A 21,235-nucleotide genomic window follows, 5' to 3' on the forward strand; every position below is an offset into this window, starting at 1 on the left:
TAGACCACCGATCTACAGACTGGATTCAACTGCTCCTCAGCGCGGATTTACACGCGAGCAACTACAAGTGATACCTAACGATACTCAATTACCCCCGCGTGGTCTTAACTAGCGCCGTTGCGCCTATTGCACTCAAGACAGGTCAACCTCACATTGTTTTTGACATGACCGAGACTGTTATCGATCCTATCCACGGTAAATTGGCGAGTGTCTTTATCCGAATAACGCCAACTCATTATACAATTGCAACTCGCGCAGTGATTATTCTGTTGTTGTCGTAGCGAGATTATTAATTCGGCATCAATATCAAAACGCCGCTGTTTTTTTTTATCCTGTTGGCGGTAACCCGAGAGTTTTCTATCAATGACGCTTGCATCGATGGTGACTTTGTCGCCGGCTTCGTCAGTGACTCCGTCACCGGCTCCGTCAACAACAATTCTTCGAAGCTGATTTATCCTCCGTACTCGGGACACTGCAAGATAGACTAGATTCGACCATTCGATGCGATTATCAACCATCCAAACAATTGTGTCCGTGATGGTTAGTCCCTGCGAGGAATGTATTGTTGTTGCGTATCCTAGCGTCCACGGGGATTTATCAGCACGTAGCGCGTCCTCGACGACGCTGATATCAACGAGCACAATATCATTCAGCACAAGAATTTGTTTTTTTGTCCCTGACGCTGTCGGGCCCGGGATTTCAACTTCAATGTTCTGCCGCCGTGTGTCAGCGGGTCTATAACACAACGGCACTGGGCGCGTTGGAAACTTTTCCTTATGCAACGCAAACAACCTCCGCTGAAGTGTGTCTCTGACTATCTTTCTACTCGCTACAATCAAATCGTTTGGTCTCCATGTTTCCCAGAATTCATTCAACGGCGTTTCCGGAATCACCTCGCGGATTATTTCACACTGAATTCTATCCGGCTGTAATCTAATTAATTTTTTAACCTCGCGCAGTTGTTCATCAAGTGCCCGGTAATCAGTATCGGTTTCTTCATAATAGTCCACAGAACCCTTTAACCAATCATGTGGACCCTCGCCGACAAATGGTGGTGGTTGGCCATGGTCGCCACACATGATCACCGCTGTATTCGCGCGCAACAACCACTCAAGAAACATTTGTAAAGTATCTAACGAAACAGTACATATCTCATCCCAGATGATAATGTCGGGAATAAATTTTTCACCCATTCGATCAGGAGTCCACTCACCGCCGCTGTATCGAAAAAAGCTGTGATAAGTAACGGCGTCAACATTTCGTTGTTTTATCTCTCGCGCTAGTCTATGGGTCGGTGTAAGCACGATTATACTTGCCCGCGTTCGAAATAATTCAATTGCCCGAGTCGTCTTTCCTGACCCGCCACAGCCGCTTAAATAAACTGTTTTGTGTCTACAAATTGGATCAGAACACGATGGTGCATTAGACCATTCTGATAAATTATTACCGCGTAGGTAATTGTTCTCAACGATGACATTTGCTGACGGGGAATAATCGCGTCGTATTTCTTCTTTAATTCTCCATGTACCCCAACTCTCGTCCGGACTAGTAAACTCGGTTACGTTTTTCTTATACTTTACGTCTATATAAAATGAATCAACGGCTACTCTAACCGCGGTATCGGGGAATCTATTTATCATCGAGAATAAATTGATAGCGGCGTAACCCAGCATAGACGCCCTCAAATGTGGATACGCGGGGCTGTCTCCATCGCTGTAGGAAACAACTGTACCCAACTTTGTTCCATTGGACAAGAAAGCTGTTTTGCAGTTCACGTATCTATTTTTCGCCACTGCGTCCTTGATTACGAAATCATATTCTGCGTCATCTATAATCAGCCGTGAGCAATATCGTTTGTAGTCGTAGTTTTTTCCACCTTGTGTGAACTTACCGATTATTCTTCTACCGAGATCTTTTGCCTCGCGGTTTCGTTGGTTGAATATCCTCCTGGACCATTCGATGATATATTCCTCGTCGGCATCAATGTTTTTTCTGGACTCGTCAATTATGCTATCTAGACGCTCCGGTTCTGGTAACCAGACTTCAGTCTGCGCCCGGTATGATATAATCGCGTCACTGACAATCAACGAAACTAGCATGCTACAATCAATCATATACCGTAGCAGCGCTATTGGCAGCCACTTCTTTTCAGACATGTGTCTACCGATCCAAATATAGCAACAGCGATGGAGTCCTGCCGCGAATTCAAATGATACTATGCGAGCGAATCCGGTTAAATCAAAATCAGGCAGTGGTCCATTAATAGCAACACGAGTCATTTCATGTCTGGGGTGTCCAAATCGTTTGAAATACTCAGCGGCGGATCCATACCCGAGAAAACTCGCTGGATAACAGGCAACCATATCAACCGAGATCATAGCGTCGCGGTTGTATTCAGTGTTCCATAGTCCACCGTGATAGTATTCCAAACAACTGGATTGTACATCTGGTAAAAATTCCTTGCGCGTTGGTCTCCACGCATTTTTCCTCGCTGCAACATGAGCTACAACCGATGGAATCGTAAAACAATTTGTTAGCAGTTGTTCATCATGCTCTTCAAATTCCATGGCGGTTTTTTTCATCCTGTTGTGAAATGCTTCAGTGCGATATAATTCGCCGTTTGGTCTTACAAACTGATCAAAGGTATCCGCATCGTTTTCAGCGCTGCGAAGTAACCACACTGATACAGGGTCGTTTTTACACAAGTAGGCAATAGCATCAAATAGTTTCCTCTCCGCGAGAAAACCATCCCGGGAGAATTGTTCTCCCAGGAATTCTTCGGGTATATACTTTACTGTTCTATCCCGTGGAAATATTGTGATCGCGGGCGTCCATGCGTGTTCGTTATGATCAATAATTTTGATTGGGGCTCCCTTCGATTTGTACTTCGATTCGTATAATACTTCACCGGTTATCGTTGTAACGGTTATTGGAAATCTCAGCGATGTTTCTAATCTCGCTATGTCGCTGATGGTTGCTCCACGCTCTTTTACGGTTAGTTCCCACTGGTTGATTTTGCTACGTCGTAAATCAGTCAATTTGTTTCCTCGACACGCATTTGTAAAATGCTCTATTATTCGTTCTGCTACACAATTTATCCCAGTTGACTGTTTCATCGGTTTCAGTTTTCCGATATCAGGTTTCTTATTTAACGGGTATATTCCATAAACAACTGCTGTTTCAGGATACGCTCGTTCATAGTATGGTCTGTCAATTCCGGTTAACAACCCCGGCTTGGAGTCGCGGCTGACAATGACTGTTTTCTTGTCGCTGAGAACCGGTTCAAATTTATCACGTATGATCCAATCGCCTGATTTCACCCGGACAATGAATTTTACTCTGAAGAAATATCTTTTACCGTCAAGTTGTGATATTATCGTTGCTGCGCGGTTGTCGTTCATGGTAGCATCAACAATGCCATCAATTCGAAATGTTGACCAACTGTGAGATGCGCCATCACGCTTGAATTCATTGATACAATCGCGTATTTTATTCAACAGGGTTTTATCGTTTATTAACGCTTTTGGTGTGTCCTTGAGGACTCTATCGAGATTGAATTTAATATTTTTCCAGGGCTTAATTGCTGCCAATCTCTCAAACTCATCCATATAATTAAAACAAGTATTTAAATGAAAGAATATAGTATAATGAATCACTGCAAATGGTTGATGATTGGGTCGACAACCCCGTGCAATAAATCATGTAGAGGTGAATTCTGCGGGTATCATTTACAAAGCGTTCGTAATGGTTCTCTTGGCCCCCTCCCGTGCTTGGTTTGTCACGTCGGTGTAAGAGGAAAATCGCAGTTGTGTATCAATTGTGGCGGAAAGCGATACAGGGAACTAAAACGCTATTATGACAAGCGAATTAAAAACGCCGTCATTGACCCTACCGCAGACTTCGTCATCAAAACCCCCCAAGACTACGTTGAAAGATTTATAATTAAACCAAATAATAAATTAGACAAATAGTATTATTATACAAATGGACCAAGAATTTCAGCCGCATCCTGTGCTCGTCAGTTACGAGGCATCTCGCGACGGCATTGTTAGAAACCGCAAACTGAAGAAGCCGGTTGGTACCGTGAATAATCGGGGGTATTTGCAATTTAGTGCTGGAAAGAAGACGTATTTTGTTCACAGGGTAGTATATGAAGCGTTTAACGGATTGATCAAAGATGGCCTCGTTATTGATCACATTAATTCTAATTGTCAAGATAACAGACTGTGTAATCTGCAAGCTATCTCTCAGAGCGAAAATATTAAAAAAGGCCAAACTGGTAAGTGTTCAAATCAAGCAAGAGGTGTCAAATCGTTTAATACATCAACGCACGAGGAAAAAACATTTCACTCCATGCATGCGGCAGGAAAATATTTCGACATTTGTAGGGCCTCAGTACGATTTGTTGCAGAACGAGTATATCAAACAGCGATCTCAAAAAGGACCGGACACAGAATTCGATTTTCATATGTAAATATCAGCGAGTGACGAAGTCACCGGCGCCTATGGCGCTGACAAGGCCACCGGCGCTGACAATAAATTGTCCGTTCCGGAAGAAAACAAAGTATGAACACCTCGGAATTGATACACGGGGGTTTCATTTTTTTTTTATTTAAAAACAAGATGTTTTATAAGAATAATGAATATCGAAGACATCAATAATATATTAACCGAGATTTCAAAATTAAAAAATCAAGGAATTGAATTATCTGATGGTCTCGACAGTGAAAAAATATTATCCGATTATGAAATTATTAACGAACAATCGAAACGGGGGCGTTTTACCCTGGCCCGCGAGTATTTTTTTATAAAACGATTACAACATACGATCAATGAAAACTTGTACCACAATGACGCAAATGCATTCATTGGACTATTTACCGCCGTTGAAATAATACGAAAAAAACTCGGACGTGTTTATGAACGACGCCGGGAGATTTCTAGTAAGATCAAAAACATTAGAAGGATCATAGACGAAAACTCCGGCGAGAAATTAGAAATTGCTTCGCAATTGCAATAATGGTAGGCGAATCACTTACTACTCGGCTAGCCAGAGAGCGGCTAGCAGCGCTTAAAAAGTTTATACCGTTACGAGACAGGGTCCGAGAACAACTTCAAACGCGGCAGCAACTACAAACGGATTTTACTGTTGGAAGCGAACAACTCTTTGCCCCGGTAACTAAAGCGACCAAAGATGTTACGGCGGCAACTGTACCCGTTCTTGGTGCGCTTGAAAAGATAGCGGCTCAGACCGAACAAACAAAAAGGTCTTTAGAAACACTTCCTGCAAAAATAGCGGCTGCTACAACACGGAGGCTGCCACCACTCGCTATAACCGAACCACAAGAACCCTATGTTACAATGGCCGACGAGGAAGAACTAGGCGCTGCTGCGAAAGAACCAGAAGAAGAAATACCCGAAGAAACACCGGAAGAAGAAATACCGGAAGAAAAAGAGGGAAATATACCCCGTATTGTACTCAAGAAGAGCACAATAGATGAAATTAGAGGCTTCAGCAGCAGGGAAGAATTAATTAATTTTACTGCCAACAATTTTGCTAAGAGCATACGAGATAAGAAGCATATCAATAGCGGTTACGAGAAAAATATAAAGTCGTTAAAGGACTGGGCAAGAATAGTGTATTTAGCGAGTAAACATAAAGATGCATTACCACATCGTAGTAAATCCGATTACGACGCATTCCACAAGGAAGTTAAGAGTATAACACCAAAAAAAGGAAAAGGATACTCTGTTGGTAAAGAATCCTACGGCGTTACCTGTCCTAATAGTGTTCTCAGTGATATATCACGGCTGGAAGTACTAATCGGAGGAAAACGAGCCGGAAATAACTCTACGGAAATAATCAATGAGGCCGCTGATATTTGCAAGCGGTTATTTGCAGGCGGTATTATGGACATTAATGCATATCGAACGCTCATAGACGAGCTCGTGGATGATTAATTGGAAAACTGGTGTTTTTAATAAGGATGATCATACACTACAACCACGATAAACCAGTACTCGTCTACGTGGTAAACTCGCGATTGCCTGTTTACCGCGCGTACTATGGAGATGGTCTCGGTAGCACCATTGCGGGGTTATTTACAAGAATGGCTCCAAAAGTAGCGCCGTTAGCCAAACAATTAGGAATGAAGGCTATTGATGTTATTCGTGATAAGGGAATTAGTGCTATTGGAGATGTTGCCGGAAAGGCGCTTTCAGCCGCGCGGGACAAACTAATGTCATTGGTGAAATCCAGGAGAAAAAAACAGAAACCACCGGTAATGCCATCAACGACAGTGATGCCTGCAAATGTCAGTAAAGTAATAAATAACGCCGTGGAAGAAAAATTAGAGTCGTTGGCGACGACTCAGTCGTTGGCGGAGACTCCGTCGTTGGCGACTTCGCCATCCGCCGATGCGGCAACCAACGCGCTCATGAACGCGATAGCGGGAAGTGGTCTACGACGAAAAAATCGCAATTGAAAACATCAACATGATAAATAATAAAATGTTTACGCGTACCGCTGACCCCGCGTTTGATATGGACACCCCAGTGCGCAGGGATGATTCTGTCCGTGATTATCAATATTATTCTTATTATGCAGCGCAACCCGACCTACGATCGCGAATTGAACTTCAGGTCCAAGATACCAGTAAATACTTTCTGCCGTGTGAAGCGTTTATCGAAATCGAGGGAGAACTCGTGACAAATGCCGCCGATAATGCACCATACGCAGATGACCATCGTGTTCGAGTTGGCTTCGTCAACAACGGTATCATGGCGTTATTTGAGAGCGCCAGATATCTTATTGACGGGCGAGAAATTGAATCAATAGAACGCGAGGTTGATGTTGCAACGACGATAATTGGGTTGGCGAGATACTCGGATGATTATACAAGATCGGCGGGCCCATCTATAATGTTCGCAAAGGACACCACTAATAACGCTGACCATCTTCAGTACATCAACGTGCTGGTGGAAGAAGATACCGCAACTAACCCACAGGCTGAAGCAGCCAATCCAGACCGCAGAGCAAGACCAGGCGCTAATTTCAATATTATAAAAAGCACCAACAATGATTACAATCTAGGATTCGCAGCACGAGTAGGAATGTTGCAAGGACCACGCCGACAGTTTTCATGCGCGATTCCACTCCATCACATATTTGGATTCTGCAGAAATGTCAGAAAAGTTGTCTATGGGGCTAAGCATACAATCGCGCTGACGCGAAGGGGCGATGATAACAATGCAATATGGCGTGCTGCTGGCGTCGCTGCCGGTAAAGTCATTTTAACTAAAATGGCATTGTGGATGCCGGTGCTGACTCCATCAGTTACCACGGAAGCACGATTGTTAGCATTTATGGAACAGGGAGGGAAATCGTTGTTGAGTTGGCTAGCGGTAACAACTGATGCTAAAGAAGATAACGTCGCCGATACGTTTACATGGCACCTAGCATCAAAACAGGGTGTTTCAGCCCCGCGTCATATATTCATAGCGCTACAGAATAGGGAACGATTGGGCAGTCAAGAACGCAGCCATATGATATTTGATCAATTAGGAGTCAGGGATGTTTCGCTGAGAATAAACGGACAACAGGAACCATCCGAGGATATACAGCTTAATTACGGCGACAACCATATCGCACGTGTGTATCATCGATTGCTGTCGTATATGGGTCGTGATCAAAACGTCGACACTGGTTTGCAAATATCGCAACTTGATTTTAAAAACCTGTATCCGATTTATTATTTTTCGCTGGAACATCTTGATTTAACGAGACAATCCGTCGTTGATATACACTTCAGAGCTCATATAGCCCCGGCTGGTGCCAATTATAGAGCGGTTGCTGTCATTCTCAGCGATAAATCAATGCTGCTAGAAGGCGTTGGTGGACGAATGAGAATCGTTGATGCGCCAGTGGAAAACATGTAATTGAAAGCATAAACGCGTTTACAATAAAATGTCGTATAGTGTCGTCAGTGTAGAGTTGACTGATGGTCAAGTCAAGAAATTACGATCAAAGTCGGCTAAACAATGCGGAACCACAATAACGCTGAAGCCGTCGCAGATGGCGGGCGGTAATCATAAGATATCGTTGACGGCGCGTCAAATAAAACATTTCAATGATGCGATGAAGAATAAAAAGGGTGTTCAAATAGATTTTTCAGCCGCAGCAATTAAAAACATGGAAAAGACCGGTGGGATATTTCCGCTGTTAGCCGCGATTCCAGCGTTGATTGCCGCGGCCGCACCAGCAGTGGCTAAGGCGGCGGCGTTAGGAGCCGTTGGTACCGCGGCGGGGATGGCATTGAAGAAGGCAACCGGGAAAGGCTATAAAAAAAAACGACCCGTGGCCGGAAAGGGTCTAAGACTACCGGGAACCCCGTATTCATGGTACTCGGGAAAGGGTCTAAGACTACCGGGAACCGTTTATTAACTCGGGAGTCAATGACTCCTGAGTCTATGACTCCAATGTCTAATTTTGATTTAATAGACGCCGCAAACGCGCTAGCGATAAAAAACTTCAGAGGTGTTTTTATGAGGGATCAATTACCGGCGGCACCAAGGAATATTGAAACCGGCATAATTAACCTCGATGGGTCCTCCGGAGCGGGAACTCATTGGGTTGCGTACGCGATTGATCCGCGTGCGATCGTCTATTTTGATTCATACGGGTTAGCCCCGCCGAACGAGTTCATGCGGTATATCCGGACGTGTTCAGCCCGGGCGTGTTCAGCCCGGGTTTTTTATTCCACGCTGCCAACACAGCAGTTAAGTGACCCACCGATATGTGGCCGTGAAGTATTGAACGTACTTGCGGCGATTTCATCATCGCGAAAACCACCTCATGTGGTTGTAAACGAATACACTAGTGGGGTCGTAGAAGCTCAACGGATTTTAGAGAATAACATTTACAATAATAATGATTGATATCTGGGGACGACCGGTTTCGGCGCTGAAAAAGCCCACGGAAACGCCCGCCACCGATGACATAAAAAAACTAATTGAGGATGAAATCGCTGATATGTTGAATCTAACAAGTGTTGACCCGGGCGAAATAGTTGTATTTCAAGACCGCCAGGGTAAATTGAAATCCAGTAATGTGTCGCTGAATGACGTTTTAATACGACAGCGTGATGCCGCCGATGGCACCATAGCGTTGTATACCGGCGACGGACTACTCAAACCGGGTAGACATATATTTCAGATAGAGAATACGATAGAATTAATCCAAGACGGTGTTATAAGGTTGAATAGATCAATAATCGAACTCGAAGGGCATGTGAAAACAACTATCGATAGATTTTTTGGGTACCCGATAGTATTCGAACCAAATCTTGCAACAATAAAAAATACTATTTTGGAGTTTACGACGCTGTCGGGCCAATTTTACACGTTACGAAAAAATGTTAACAGGATCGATGACAACTTTGATAAATTCCTTGGTAAAAAAAATACCAAGCCGGATGAAATCACAATAACTATAAATGATATCACTGCGTATGGACAGGAAATAAAAACAATCAAAACTGATGTTGCAACAAACAAAAGGAGTGTAGACGCGCATGAACGGGAAATAGAAATAATCGGCGCTAATGTTGCAACGATCATAAATAATGTAGACTCGCATGGACGGAAAATAGAAACAATCAAAACTGATGTTACAACGATCATGAATAATATAGACGCGCATACACAGGAAATAGGAATAATCAAAACTGATATTGCAGCGAACAAAAAAAGTATGACCGAGAATACACAGGAAATAGGAACAATCAAAACTGATGTTGAAGCGAACAAAAAAAATGTAGACGCGTATTGGCGGGGAATAGGATTAATCAAAACTGATGTTGCAGCGAACAAAAAAGGTATAGACGTGCATACATATGAAATAGGAACAATCAAACTTGATGTTGCAGCGAACAAAAAAAGTATAACCGAGAATACACGGGAAATAGAAACAATCAAAACTAATGTTGCAGCGAACAAAAAAGATGTGGACACGCATATACAGGAAATAGGAACGATTAAAACTGATGTTGAAGCGATTAAAGACGGACTACCGAGAGTAGCAGAGCAATTCGAAAAAATAAAAATCCCTCATGAGAACATCATCAACACAGTATACACAATTCGGCATGGATCATTCGATTGGACTCCTACACAGAATACAGTAAATATCACCGCAACTGTTAAGGGTATTTATCGACTGACACTGGTTTCAATGATGCAGTTTAATATATTATCGTCGAGTTCATCCGGGTTTAACAATACAATATCAACAATTATAGACAAGAACGCAACTGAACAGTTTACAATTTATGCCGTTGATAGAAATCTAGCCCGGGCAAACATTACATGGTATGTGGAATTTGCAGCGAATCTAAGTAATTAAAAACACTAGCTCTTTTAAAATAAAAATGACCACCAAGGAAGTTGAATCAGAGGTATCACCGACGTCACATCAATATCGATTCGATACCGCAAAAGAATTCTCCGCGAACTTGAAAACGCTTTCCGAACAATACCGTGTAAAAATAAAAAAATACCGTCGTAAAATAACCGCCATCGACGCGGTCGTGTACTCGGTGTCGGGTATAGTAGCTGGCGCCGGTGTTATTTTATCCACGGTGACCACGATAACCCCGATCGCTGTTCCAATCGCTGTCTCCGCAATGACAACAGTTGCTGGAGTTGCCAACGCAATCACTAGGAAGATATCATCGTGTTTTCAGAAAAAACTCAACGAGTATACAGTAAAACATCAAATAGTATCCGACGCATACTCGAAATTATCCGGGTTGATCTCGTTATCGATTGATAATTTGTTCGTATCCGATGTTGAATTCTCCACGATGGTCCAGTTATATAGCTCCGCGATGTCAAAAATCGAGGATTTTCAACTGGAAGCCGAAACCACCTGGTTGTTAAAATTAGACACTAAAAACAACGAATAATAATAATGTCGCTGAACCCCGAAGGGTCTCAATTACTTCAGCGGATCGCGGAGAACACCACTCCGGTACAAACAAGTATGATATCGATAACATCAACGAAACCCGAATTCAGTGTGAACTTCCCGTCGCCGGTTCCAGTAAAGGAAATAGCGCTGGCAAAATTGCGAGTATATCACAGTTGGCCTAATATCCGAGCGGAAGCATTTAACGGACAACAACCTAATAACTCGCTGGTTTTTGCACGGACAAATAAACCCGATGGGACCCCAAACTGGGAGGAGGTTACAATACCAACTGGGTCATACCAAATAGAGCAAATCAATAAAGAATTTCAACGCAGGATAAAATCGATCACAGGAAAGGAATCAAAAATCGCTATTACGGTTCATGAACCGACGTTATCGTCGACGATTGAAATAAGCACACCGGGGTATATGGTTGATATTTATAACAGTTCAATAAGAACCATACTAGGATGGCCTAAGAATCCACCCGAGGACACCCCCCCATCAACTATCCTCAGATACGATAACGGAGATGGTGGTAGGCATATTGCTCCATACAACGTAAATATCGCATCAGTGATAGCGATCAATCTAGTGTGTGATGTTATCGAAGGGAGTTATCAGGTGGATACCAAGCAATCAAATCAAGCTCAACAGGGGTATATCCTTTATTCGTTTTCACCAACAGCCCCTCCGGGATTTTTGATCATTGAGAGTCCGATTAATCCGGTCTATATGCGATGCCATGATCGGTTTTTAACGAGAATTAATTTCAGACTTACCGATCAGTCAAATAACCTAATTGATCTGCAAGAGGAGGAGTTAGTGATCACTCTGTTTGTAAGATCATAGCAGCAGGGGGGGCAATGACATCGACGCGGTCGTCGATGTGCTTACCGGACGCTGACGACGCTGGGGATCGACGCGCAGAAGGTGTTAATTAAACCAAATGACGTTTGGACGATCCCCCAACGACGTCGTCGTTTTTTTTTTTACCAGGCGCTGACGACACTAGATCGTTGAGTGCAGAAAGTAATAATTAAGCAAAATAACGATTGGACAAAATGTCCGATTCGCCCCCTCTGCTGCTCAAAGTCCTGGAATTAAATATTTGGGCCATTGTAAATACCTGAGGCTGATCATACAATAATGTATCATTCTTATATCTAAACCACGGCCAGCCAATTATGATAAACAAACAGTAATATATATGTATGTATGTTGAGATAATGGGTTGAAGCTGTGGTTCTATAGTGCAGAGTAAAAATTAGGCTGTAAAAGTTGTGTACTTTTAAAAACTGTTGAAACCTCAAGTAAGATAAAACTTTTCAAAATGTATTCCCATAAGCTAAAAAAACAGATAATTAAAAATAAATAATGAAATACACAGTAAATTTGATGTCCTAACAAAACTTTTTAAAATATTTTTGTATGTATCCATTCTCAGGAATATTTTGAGATTCACATTCATTCATAAGTTAGATAGCTATAATTATATCAGATTGTATTTCCTTTTTTTAAATGTTAATTAACAAAACAAGGATTCAAGAACAAGCCGGTACAGCTTTATGTCCCAGCTCAAAACCCATGTTTTTCTGAAACTGAAGACCTTGACCCTTTTGTTATGAAAAGGGAAGTTTGGCTGTGGAAGTGGCTCTGAAACTGAGACTGCATCTTCATTAGCCAAAGTTCCGATACGTCAACCCTAACTACACTATGGCCAATCGAGCAGATATTTAAGTGCTTTGTCCTAGCAACATCTATTGAATTTCATGAGTTACCTCCCTAAATATGCAATGCCAACAATCCAGTAGTGTGTAACAGTAACTTTGGCCAAATATCGTGGAGGAAATTGACTTCAAAAGGATATTTCGTAAAATTTAACACCAAAATCTGACGACATATCTGAGAGAAGCCATTATAGGTGTATATGAGTGAAAGGTATTTGTACAAACATGAACCGGCAGTAGAAAATTACATTATTTATGAGCCCATTCAAGTTGTGTGCTGCATTGTCATGATCATGTAAGAACAGTATTCAAATTGAACAACTTAATTTTGATTGGATATGCCACATCCAATGAAATTCACAAACGCGAAGCACAGAAATATCTGCTTGATCTGCCAAGAAGAAAAAAAAAAAACAACCAACCCCCAAAATCATTTAAATACCATTATTCATGGTACTCAATAAATATATCTACAAACATGGTTTGAAGAAAAAAAAAATCCATTCATAACTTTTTTTTTATCATGCACATAAGACAAAAATTAAAAATCCAAGGTAAGACTTTTGAGCTTAAAACTTGTGCACTGGAATACAACTTAATGCAAAGACTTGTCAAAATTCATTTGCATATGTACATGTCAGTATGTCCACCATGCCTCCAATTTATTGCAAACCTCCACCCACCCACCCCATACAATTACAATTACAAATTGTTTTTACACAAAGTTTCCAATTGTTTCTGTAAGTCTGCTTATGCAGCTGAAGAAGCTGGGTTAAACTTAACTAAACGTAAAGTTGACATGGTCCAAAAATAAATGCTGACAGTGTATAAAACATTGGAACTATATGAAAAATGTTATAGTACAAAACACATGGATCATGTATGTGCATTTACTCATTTTAAATAAAATATAAATTGTTCTTTTAAAATTTGACACTAATTTTCCTTAGCCAAAATCTATTCAATCCAAATTATTGAATGCTCTGTACCTTAACTGTCACCAAGAAACTTCCAGACAAAAACTATCGCTATGGACTTTTACAATGGTGACATGTACTGAACTAGGGTCAAAATAAGAACGTGTCAAGTGGAATCATCACAATCGAGGGTAGAACAAATTTGTTTATCAATATGTGTAGCTTTATTTGTGAAATCACAGTGCTCGACATTCAATCCGGATTGTACTTGATCACACCTTTAGGTTCATTTCGTCCAAAAATGTCTATGTACTTTAACATTGATTTTGATGTATGCACCTCTCAAGGCATCTAAATAATGACCTTCCAAAGGAATATGGATGTATGCAAATCAAAATGAAGTGAATTCTTGCCACTTACAGGTATGTAGAATCAAATTCCAAAAAATGACACCCATTACTAAAATAACACTGGACAACAAATTTTTACAAAAGTCATGTTACTGAAATAAAATTAGTCAATTCTTATCAATTTTTATGTGCTGAACACGAATATGACAGTCAAATTGCAAAATTGGCTCTAGTTTTTTTGTAATCTGCAAGAAATTAATGTTTACATAACGAAATGCATTCCAATAGTAAAAGGTCAACTGTAATAGCCTACCTATAAAAAATCAAGTCATTGACTACATTTTAGATTTCTTCGCCTGTCTCTTATACAGCTGTTCGGGAGCATCTCTGAGGAGTGTCCAGCAGTAGTCAGCCAGCATTGTAGTGGACCATTTTCCCTGGTATCTTTGTTCCATTGTTGCGATATCTTGATGAAAACGTTCGCCGTGTTCATCACTAACAATACCACAGTTGCTAGGAAAGAAATCCAAATGGGAATGAAGGAAGTGAATCTTTAGAGACATATTGCAGCCAAGTTTCTTATACTTCATCAACATGTCTTCTACTAGTTCCTTATAGTTTTCTGCCCTAACATTTCCGAGGAAGTTTGTAGAAACTAGGCGAAAAGCATTCCATGCTTGTTTCGCGTCATCTTCCAGCAAGTTGTTGAACCGGTCATCTTTGAAAAGCTCTCGAATCTGAGGACCCACAAAAACTCCCTCTTTAATCTTTGCTTCGCTGAGTCGAGGGAATTTTTCATGCAGGTATCGGAATGCTGGCAAAGTCCGGTCAATGGCTTTCATGAAGTTCTTCATCAAACCTAGTTTGATGTGAAGGGGTGGTAGCAAGATTTTCTGAGCCTCAACCAGAGCTGGGTGTTGGATATTCTTCTCTCCAATGGCTACATTCTGCCTGTGAGTCCATTCCTTCCTCATGTAGTGCATTTCCCTTGCTCGGCTATCTCACTCGCATAAGAAACACACGTATTTTGTATATCCTTGCTGCAGTCCCATTAAAAGGGCAACTACCTTCAAATCACCACAGAGGTGCCAGCTGTACTTGTTATACTCAATGGAATTCAGTAGCTGCCTTAAGTTATCGTATGTCTCTTTCATGTGGACAGCATACGCTACTGGAATAGATGGAAGAATGTTTCCATTGTGCAAAAGCACAGCCTTGAGACTCAGTTTCGAAGAGTCCACAAATAGTCTCCATTCTTGTGGGTCATGAGTGATTTTTAAAGCATTCATGAGGCCCTCAATATCGGAACAGAATATCAGATTACTTTCCTTTCTGAAGAAAGGCTCCAATTGCTGGTGGCGCTTTCGATATGCAGTAATTGTGACATCTTCTTCTAGAAGATTCCATTGTTGGAGTCTTGATCCTAGCAATTCTGCCTTGTTCTTTGATAAGTCCAAATCACGAATCAGGTCATTTAGTTCTTCCTGTGTTATTCTGTGTGGGGTTGATGATGCACCACAGTGAAAATCTGGATCACTGCATGCTGATGGACCAGGAGAAGAACAGGTCGACTCACCTTTGTCTTCGTCAGATGAATCAAGAGAATATTCTGCTGGAGGTTCTGGAATAGGAAGTCCCTCACCATGTGGAACTGGTCTCAATGCAGACGGAATGTTTGGGTAGACTATTCTCGACTTCTTTCGCTTCGTTATTCTGCCGGAAAGAGGAGGAACCAAGCAGAAGTAACAGTCATTTAGGTGGTTGCTTGGCTCTCTCCACACCATTGGGACTGCAAACGGCATTGATGACCTTTTGCAATTCAACCACTGTGAAAGCTGTGTTGTACATGTAGCACAGCATATATGCGGAGCCCAAGGCTTGTCTTGGTCACCAACCTTGCATCCGAAGTAAAGATGATATGCCTTCTTCACTTGAGAATTGATACTTTTCTTCTGGTTGGCAAATGTCACTTCCCCACAAATATAGCAAAAATTGTCCGCGGTATTAACACACTTTCGAGGCATTACTGTTCTTTATTGTACGTAAATGGATAAAATAATAAGTTTTATGTAACAGTAGCTTGAACTGTCTCGCACAACGTCTAAAATATTTTAAATGCTGAACCTATCTGATTGGGCTTTATATAGTACACTGCTTACGTCAGCTTCAGCAGCCGCCTGGCATTAGTATAATAGGCCTACACATGTATAGTACACTGCTGACGTCAACTTACTTCAGCAGCCGCATGGCATTAGTATTGCATTGCATCAGAAAATGATGCAATCAACTGTGGATGATGTGAGCATGATGGTATTATGCAATGTTACATCATTATTCCGGATGTTGCTGCAGTCCTACTGGAGAAATTTACACAGTGAAACATAGAAAATGAGGTATATGAATATCTTCAAAACGAGAGCCAATACAAATTTTTCACGGTTATATTCGTGTTCGGCACACCAAAATACTACAGATTAGGGCCTTTTCAAGTCAGTAATGATTTCACTGTTGACCAGTGTAATCCATGTTGAATACCTATTTGACCCATGTAACTTGTACTATACTCCTTGTCTTTGTTCTAATTTCTAAGAAACCAACTATTTAATTTTGGGTTGGTAGTTGGGTAGTTGTGTGGGAATTTAGACAACCATCTAAGAAAAAAGAGAATGAACTGTGGTCAAAATTACCTTTACTTGGTTTACTTAAAATAGGACACCTGCAGCTGTATGGGCAGCATTTGACAGTGCCAAGTAATCTCTTTGAGACTGATATATACTGATATACTGGTGTGCTTTTGAGATCTAGCAGGCAGCAGATTAGGTCTGTGATAACTTCTGTTCAAAGACTCACAATTACTTAAGTAATTTACTTCTGAAGGCAACTGATCTATCTGAGAGGGAGAGAGATTAGTTTACATGCTAGCAGTAAGTCAGTGAGAACTTGCAGATGTCTAATTTTTTCACACTGACAAGTCAAAGACAAGCCTCTTGAAAACCTTCATATATCTTTAAACCTTCAGAACTGTGGATCCCATCCCCCAATAAAACTTTCCAACATTAAAGAAAAAAAACTCTTTATTTTGGACATCATTACAATATTTGTTGTTGATTCTTGTGTTGCACAACCACTTGCCCTGGTAGTAACAAAAGAAATGAACAATATCTAAAAATCTAACTTGAACACAACACTATCAGCATAATTAAAAAAAGTCTGACATTATCTCTGCGTAGAAACCTTGAATGTCAGAATCACTCAGGTCAAGGAAAGAAAATTATGTACAATAAAAACAATAATTACACAGTATATAAAACGAAATTCTAACAAGTTGAAAATGTAACACTTCTGACAGATTTGTTTACATTACTGACAATAAAATCAGTACTAAAATTTTGATACTATTGCAACATCTCTGTGATGTAGTTGTGTATAACTCCATTTTCTATCATCTTTTTTAATTCTCCATAGTAAGGATAAGTGTTATATTCGAGGATGCAAATCATAGTAGTGCTGTTGCAAATACATGTTCTCCTTGTGTTGCCTCTAAGACTCCAATTGTAATGGTCATTACATTGTAAAATCCCACATTTAATAGACAACACATTGAATGGTCATGGCACATCTATGGAATGTTTAAGTTTTAAAGCATTTTTCATTAACTTCAAGGGTACATGGAATGCACAAGTGATTGTACTTTCACTATCAACTGAGAATCTATATGTATCTGTAACAATATTTATGGAAATCTTGAGTACTGTCTGACATGCCCATGCCATGTGACAGTTCAAGCTTAAAAGCCCAATTGTTCATTATAACCATTGATATGCACATGCCATAAGACAGATCTAACTTAAAAGCCCAAGTTGTTCACTGTAACAATTGAGTACTGTCTGATATGCCCATGCCATAAGACAGTTCTAACTTAAAAGCCCAAGATTTTCACTGTAACAACTGAGTACTGCCTGACATGCCTGCATGCCATATGACAGTTCTAACTTAAAAGCCCAAGATGTTCACTGTAACAATTGAGTACTGCCTGATATGCCCATGCCATATGACAGTTCTAACTTAAAATCCCAAGTTGTTCATTGTAACAACTGAGTACTGCCTGATATGCCCATGCCATAAGACAGATCTAACTTAAAATCCCAAGTTGTTAACTGTAACAATTGAGAACTACCTGACATGCCTGCATGCCATATGACAGTTTTAACTTAAAAGCCCAAGATGTTCATTGTAACAATTGAGTACTGTCTGATATGCCTGCATGCCATATGACAGTTCTAGCTTAAAAGCCCAAGTTATTTCATTATAACCGTCTGCTGTTACTTTGGGGCCCTGAGTGGTTTAAAGCGCTCTCCGTTATGGATCACTGCCATCTCACTTCTGTCTGTGTGGGTTCGAGTCTCCGATTCAGCCAATATGGGTATGTGAGAAAGCTTGCCAGTAGCTACTCATTGGTCAGGGGTTCTTTCTGGGGGTTTTCCGGCTTCTTCCTCCACCATTAATATTGACTGCCATGTATAGCCTATCATGTGCTGAAAAATGGCATTAAACCCTACAACAACAACTGTTGCTGCTGTTACTTTAAAGCTACCCGCACATGCATCGTGTATCATAAAAAGCACTGGAAGGGATTATGGTTGAGAGGAAAGATCTCCACATTATGCAACAGCAGATCTAGGCATATTTCGTTTACGGTTGGATCAGACTTATATGTCAGTACAACTCTCCCTTGTTATAACACACTTTCCTATGATGAAATTCCATGTAACACTATGGACCTGATGACCAAAACAATACCAGTGTGTAATAATGTGTTGAAACAAAACAACATAAACTTAGTGTTATATCTTTCTTTAAAAAAAAAAGTATTTGATAAATTTTGATCTGATTCTAAGGATGATGCTGATAACTACAAGCCAATCTAAATACTACTAAACTTGTCAAAATTGATTAAAAAACATGTCCATGACTCATTCATGTCATATTTAACCAAACACTTGCTGTTAAACCCTAATCAATCAGGCTTTAGGCAAAAACATTCATGTGAGACTGCCTTGATCTCCCTAACTTATAAATGGATTCAAGCACTTGACCAAGGCAGAATAATAGGATCTGTATTTGTAGATTCCAGGAAAGCTTTTGACAGGGTGGATCATGAAATCATTTTGAAGAAATTAAAAATCTACCAATGTGATGAAAGCACAGTTAGATGGTTTACTTCATACTTAAGTGAGAGAACACAACATGTTTATATAAATAATGTTCTGTCTGAACCTGGAACAATTAGATATGGAATACCAGAAGGCTCAATTCTAGGTCCATTACTATTTATTTTATTTATTAATGACCTACCACTTTTACTAAGGGACTCAATATGATCTACAGATCTCTATGCAGATGAAACATTGTCAGACATCCAAAACACAAAGCATGAACTGGAAATTTCATTACAGAATGCCCTAAACAAATTGGACAACTGATGCACATGCACTAGTATAGTGGTAAATACTGGTAAAACTAAAATATTAATTATCTCAACACAGTAAAAATGGACAAATCTTGATAGTGATGAACTATGTTTGACATGGAAGGATACAAATTTGAAAATGGTCTGTTATGATAGACTACTTGGTGTTTTGGTGGATAATAACCTATCATGGACTGAACATATCAAACATGTCAGTAAAAAAAGTCAATTCAAGTTTATGGCTTCTCAGTAGGATAAGACATTTTCTCTCTGAAAGGCACATAAAACTATTTTATAACAGTTACATCATACCCTATTTAGACTACTGTAATACAGTATTGTGTAATTCAAATGATAAAAACATAGGAAAGCTGGCACATCTTCAAAAAAGAATAATGGGGCTAATATAAGTCCAGAAAGAAAGCAGGGGAAATTTAGCTGGCAAGTTAAAAATATGACCTATTAAAGACTGAATCCGCTTGAGAAAAGCCAAATTAATGAACAGGATATCCAATAATAGCGCTCCTGAATAACTGCAATCACTATTCCAGTATATGATATCTGGTAATACTCCCCACCTGCAATCCATATCTACCTAACAGTATAAAAGTCTGAAATCAAATAAGGAAAAAGTTTCCAATACTCAGGAACTTTGCTCTAGAATAGAATTCCAGTTGAGATTAGAAATGCCCACTCTATTTCCTTCTTTCAAACCCAATATATCCAGTGGCTTCAGAGATGCAGCTACTGCTCCAGTGACCTAGTGGTTAGAGCATCCACCTCGGAAGCGGGAGGTCGTGGGTTCGAACCCTGGCCGAATCATACCAAAGACTTACAAAAATGGTACTAACAGCTGCCTCGCTTGGCACTCAGCATTAAGATGTTAGTGTTAGGACTGGTTGGCCTGGTGTCAGGATAATGTGACTGGGTGGGACATCATGCTATATGTCTGCAGCATGATGCCTCAGTGCTAGATGTCACTATAAACTGCCACACTGCAGACATCGTAGCATTATGACTGAAAAATTGTTAAATTAAAAATCTGAATCATACACACATTTTCAATATGGCCATTGTGGTGGCCGTACTGAGTGATCAAGTACCAGTGTTAGACCAGTTAGACAAAAGGATGAATGTATGTGTAATAGGGTTGTCCTGATCTTTGTACAATAGTACTAAAAATCAGTGCTAGTACAACACACACACACACACACACACACACAAAGGGAGAAATTAACTGTCAGTGCATTATTAAAAACATTTTCATACTGCAATGCAGTACTTACATATAGCTAAAGTAACTTCAGGAAAACTTATCCAGACACATTATCCCCATTATTTGTTCATACCGATGTCTGTGTCTCCTGAAGTTTTGACTTATTGCAATATATATAAATGCACGTCTAGAAATGGAACTAATTTGCTGATTATAGTTCCAACATAAAATGGATAAACCAAATTCAGAAACAAACATGTAATTATCATTATAATTCAATGTCATTAGAAGAGAGGGAGAGAAAGTTTATTTTTAATCCTACTGTCGCTAAGTGAGTGGCACTATGACAATATATAAATTTGTTGTTGTTATGGGGTTTAACACCATTTTTCAACACAAGATAGGCTATTATAAATTTGTGATACATTGTAATGTTAAACACATTCTGTTGTCAAAAACTAAGTAATTACCTGATGATCAACAATCAATGGTGACTTAACTGGTGCTAGAACTTAAGGGATCAAGTGTAAACAGGATCCATTTCAGCCAAGTTTACCATGATCAAACAGATACATACACACAT

General features: G+C 40.2%; 1 protein-coding gene across 1 annotated transcript in view; it reads right to left on the reverse strand.

Annotated features, from left to right (window-relative positions):
• The window catches only part of LOC149794870 (rho GTPase-activating protein 19-like), a 107,077-nt gene that overhangs the window by 54,510 nt on the left and 31,332 nt on the right, over positions 1–21,235 (reverse strand). The window lies entirely within an intron of this gene.

The sequence above is a fragment of the Sinohyriopsis cumingii genome, chromosome 7, assembly GCF_028554795.1.
Source record: "Sinohyriopsis cumingii isolate HCF-2022 chromosome 7, ASM2855479v2, whole genome shotgun sequence".
Lineage (NCBI taxonomy): Eukaryota > Metazoa > Mollusca > Bivalvia > Unionida > Unionidae > Sinohyriopsis > Sinohyriopsis cumingii.